The sequence below is a fragment of the Lactuca serriola genome, chromosome 4, assembly GCF_051521515.1.
Source record: "Lactuca serriola cultivar US96UC23 chromosome 4, Lser_US96UC23_V15, whole genome shotgun sequence".
Taxonomy (NCBI): domain Eukaryota; kingdom Viridiplantae; phylum Streptophyta; class Magnoliopsida; order Asterales; family Asteraceae; genus Lactuca; species Lactuca serriola.
Window position 1 is genome coordinate 176,140,653 of NC_136411.1, and position 4,830 is coordinate 176,145,482.

At 39.0% G+C, this 4,830-nt stretch overlaps 1 non-coding gene across 1 annotated transcript; it reads right to left on the bottom strand.

The window, feature by feature from the left end:
- Positions 1 to 2,468: 2,468 nt before the first annotated feature.
- Positions 2,469 to 2,575, bottom strand: LOC145103484 (small nucleolar RNA R71). Its single transcript, XR_013706575.1, has one exon. It is a non-coding gene; the product is annotated as a small nucleolar RNA R71 (small nucleolar RNA).
- Between the last annotated feature and the right edge of the window lie 2,255 nt (positions 2,576 to 4,830).

The following is a 4,830-nucleotide window of genomic DNA, read 5'->3' on the forward strand; positions in this document are numbered from 1 at the left end:
CGCCGGCTGAGACTGTGCCGGTGCCGGACGCTGCTCCTTCAGCTGCAACTCTATCTCCAACTCACGCCGCCTCGCGGCTTCCTGTAGATCCAGGAGGGTATCACAACGCTGTGTAGCCACAAACTGTTGTATATCCGTCTTGAGCATACTCAGATAACGAGTCATCTGAGACTGCTTGATATTGCCATATGGATACCTATTTTTAGGCAATATTTAAGTACATTTTTATATATAAGTTGGTAATTTGTTTAGAATAATGGTACTTATGAGATTAAATGTTAATTGCAGCCAAAAAGAAGACATTTTGAAGAAAAGGGACTAAAAACGATAAAGGAAGAAACTTTGGGAATTAAAAGATTAAAGGACAAGAAAATCAGGAAAAAGCGTCTTCACGTCGTGAGAACTGGAAGATTCACGACGTGAGAATAAGTTCTAGAAGATATGTACGCGGGTGAAGGCATCCTTGACGGGCACGGTTATCTGGAACTCATGACGTGAATATCTTATTATTCACGACGTGAATTATTAAAATCAGCAACTATATATATCCTTAACCATTACGAATAGAAGAGACTTTTGGCTAGATAAAGGGATTCCAGAAGGCGATTTTGAGCAGAAGAAAAGTCCTGGAAAAAGGTTTCAACACCAAAAGAGTGAAGGTCCATAATTTAGTTTACTCATTTGTTACTTAGGAACATGTTTCATTATACCTTGATTTGTGTTAGTGTGTTAGTTGTTATTATGAGCAGCTGAATCTAGCTACTCTTGTTTAGCTAGATGAAGCTTCCAACTTATGAATAGCTTAATTTTTATGGATTTATTTAGTTGGTAAATTGCTTGTGTTTGATTTTTAGTTACCTAGCATGATGTGTTTATTTCTCTAGTTGCTTAATTTCATGTTCTGTGTAGCTTAGTGACCATTAACTGCATGAACTTGTTTACCTAATGATTTAGTGAACATTAAATTGTTAGAGCTAGGATTGACCAATCTTAGTTAGTAATTAGAGTAAATAAACTTAGTTGTGCTAGAGAACGTGGATTGTGACTATAATTGCGTTTACATAATAAATCTTACATAGCATATTCATATTCATAATTGGTTCTGTGTTTAATTGTGTGTGACCATACATAGTTTGACACCAATTAGTTAATTATTGGTAAAGTTAGACTTAAATTACTAATACAATTAAAACCAACTTGATAATCCATAATTATTAGCTAGCCATAAGGACGAAGTGGATTCGAACTAGACAAGAGTGTTTTTACTTATTGATTGAATTTGAGTTAAGTTCGTCTGATCTTGTAAAATCAGATAAAACCTTTTCTAAACTTGTTAATAATTAGGTTAATTTGATAGCAAGTAGATTAATTAGTAACACCGTTCCCTGTGATCGACACCCGACTTACTCAAGCTATACTATAATCTGACTAGGTAAACTGCCTATAAGTGCATAGTTAGTTTAAGTTTGTTAGGTTATAAATATTAAAATTAGTGGGTACTTTCGTGCACATCAAGTTTTTGGCGCCGTTGCCGGGGAACGACGCGTTTATTATTTTATTTAGTTGCATTAGATTAATCGACCCTTTTTGTGGGATAAAATCTGCAAAAAGTTAATTGGTTATTTATTTTTGTTTAATAGCTCAGTAGCATATTATTTTAGCAAAAATTTTGATTTTTGTTTCTGTCACAGAATTCACGACGTGAGCTGTATAAACTCACGACGTGAGATCTGTAGTTTTTAGCTTTTTTAGTATTTTCTTATTTTAGTTCAGTTTCACGTTTTTATTTTATCGATTTACAGGAGTTCATGACCAGAGGATCTAGCACACCTTTGGTGCCACCAATTGAAGATCCCGAAGCTGCACTTCACAAGAAGACTGATAAGAAGACGCCACTACAAGAATTAAAGTCAACATTTTCAAGAAAGTTAGGAAAGAAGACAGGAGAGTCAAGTTCATCCTCAAGGCACAAGAGCAATTTTGAACACTTGGATCAGATACCCGTCCAAACCGAATCCGAATACGATACCGAGCCCGAATTTGAAGAACATACAAGCAAACCCGAGAACAAGCCAAGGAACGAGATGGCAACGATTGAGGAGATGTCTATGGGAGCTTACAAGAAGCGGGTCCGAGAAGATGTGGGTCCCGGTTTAGTCCAACCCGCAATACCTGCCACTGCCACATTCGAGCTGAAGAGGCACATCTTGACTGCACTGAAGGATATCCCATATTTTGGGAAAGATCATGAGGATGCTTTTAAGCATCTAGATGAAGTCAATGACATTGCAGATTACTTCAATGTCCCACATGTCAACAGAAACACCGTCTTTCTTAGGATGCTTCCCATTACTTTCAAAGGAGCTGCTAAAGAGTGGTTAAAATCACTTCCACCGGGTACAATCACCACTTGGGCTCAAATGCGTGAGCAATTCCTGGACCAGTTTTGCCTGCCATCCAAGATAGCTAAACTCAAGAAGGTAATAGCCAACTTTGAGCAACAGCCGAGGGAGTCATTATACGAAGCATGGGAGCGGTACAAGGGCTTGCTTAGAAATTTCCCTCAGCATGATCTAAATGTGCAACAAGAGATATCAATCTTCTATGATGGGGTCAACGTAATGACAAGACAACTCCTTGACTCTCAAGGACCATTGACAAAGAAAAATCCAAGGGAGGTCAAGGTGCTGATTGAAGAATTCGCGAAGCACTCTCGCGAATACCACAACCCTAGGCAAGATGGAATTAAAGGCGGTGGAGGAGCCCAAACTGAAGAAATAACAACCATGATGGCTATGCTAAATAATATGGACCGGAGGTTGACACAAATGGACCAGTCAATTCATGCCATAAGAGTGGGTTGCGAGAGGTGTAGTGGTCCGCACTTGACCAAGGACTACAATTTAGATGAGTTTGGGAACAGAAAAGCTCAAGTGCGCTACTCGAGTGGGGATAAGTTTGATGAAGACTGGAGGAAACCAAAGAAGGAGTGGCTGCCATATGAAGAGTATAAGAAGCAAAAAGAAGAGAAGTATAGGCAGACAGGTCGAGGCTTTTATCAAAAGGAGCAGCCACCAGCTGAGAAGAAACCCGATTTAGAGACCATGTTGATGAAGTTTATGGAAGTCTCGGAAAAGAGACACGATGCTACTGATTCTGCTATTAATGAACAACAAACTTTAATAAAGAATCAACAAGCCTCTATCAATAACCTTGAAGTACAACTTGGTCAACTAGCCACTCTGGTTCATGAGAAGTTGTCCCCAAAAAATCCCAAAATGATGGCCCAATCTCATGTAATGGCCATAGATACTGAAGAAGAGGCCATCTTTGAGTTCTTAGAAGCCTTAGAAGATGAACAACAACAGCCCGATCCAAAGTTGAAGAAGCCCAAGCTCGAAAATCAAGATGCTGCTGAGTTTCAGAATTCACGACATGAACCATATAAGTTCACGACGTGGGCCCGTAATGAACAGAAAATTTTTATAGCTGGCTCGGTTCATCAGCCACCTTTGCCTTTTCCTTCCCGAGTTGCCCTTAGTTCACTGGAAAGAGAGCATATAGAGTTTGTTAAACACGTGAAGGGTATCCCGATTAATACTCCTTTTGTCGAGTCCTTATCAAAAATTCCCGAGCATCAAAAATTACTGCAAGACTTGATGGACACTCGCCAACAATTAAAGAAGCATTCTAAGGTGATTCTAAGTGAGCAAAGCTCAAAAGCTATGTTGGGAGAGACACTTAAGAAGATTGGAGATCCTGGACGTCTCACTATTCCGTGTGAATTTGGTAACAAAATGAAGGTTAATGCTTTAGCCGATTCTGGGGCTAGCATTAATTTGATGCCTTATTCATTTTATCAGAAGTTGGAAATTCAGAAGATGAAGGCTACAAGAATGACTATTCACATGGCGAACCGTTCAGTGACACAGCCCCGGGGCATTGTGGAGGATATTTTAGTAAAAATTGGAAAATTTGTTTTTCCAATAGATTTTGTAGTGTTTGATATGAAGGAAGACCCCAATGTTCCAATTATCCTTGGTCGTCCATTGCTTAACACTGCTGGAGCTTATGGAGGTGTTCACAATTTTTGGGATAGAATATGGCTTCCAAAGGAATCATGTTCAAGAAGAGGTGTTCACAATTAATGAAGATAATGAACTAGAAGAACTAGAAAAGCTTATGGAGGAAGATATCAAGACAGTTCATCAAGTCAAAAGAACAAAACCAAGAGCATCTGTTCCATATTTGGTTGAAGTCATTGCTTACAAGAGTCCACCTTCTTGGGTAAGCAAGGAAGATGAGATAACAAGTGATGAAGAGGAGGTTACTTCAAGGGTGACAAAGCCAGTAGTGAAAGAGGAGAAGGATGCTATGGAGTGCATGGAAGAAACTAAAGGGACCAAACGCAAGCTTGATGAAGAAGAGGTCAAAGCTAAAAAGGAGAATTCGAAGAAGGCGTACAAAAGACGAGTTCAAGCTTACAAGAGGCGTTTCAAGGAACAAAAGATCCTAGTGGTGGATTCTTCAGAGGGTTCAACGTAGGACGCACAGAGTCCAGCTCAAGACTCCAAGAAAAAGAAGTGCTTCTCAGGAGGCAACCCGAGTTTGGTTTGCATTTTTTCTTCTTTTTGCGTTTTAGTCTTAAAAACATAGATCATATCATCCAACTCGATTATAACATAATTAAACACTGAATGTGGGGACCCTAAAATGGAAGTAGAAATAATTAAGAATTTAGTTGAAAGTCAAATTTGATTTAGTATAAATTTTTCATTCCAAACACAACTCACGACGTGAATTCTTCAGAATTCACGACGTGAATCATGA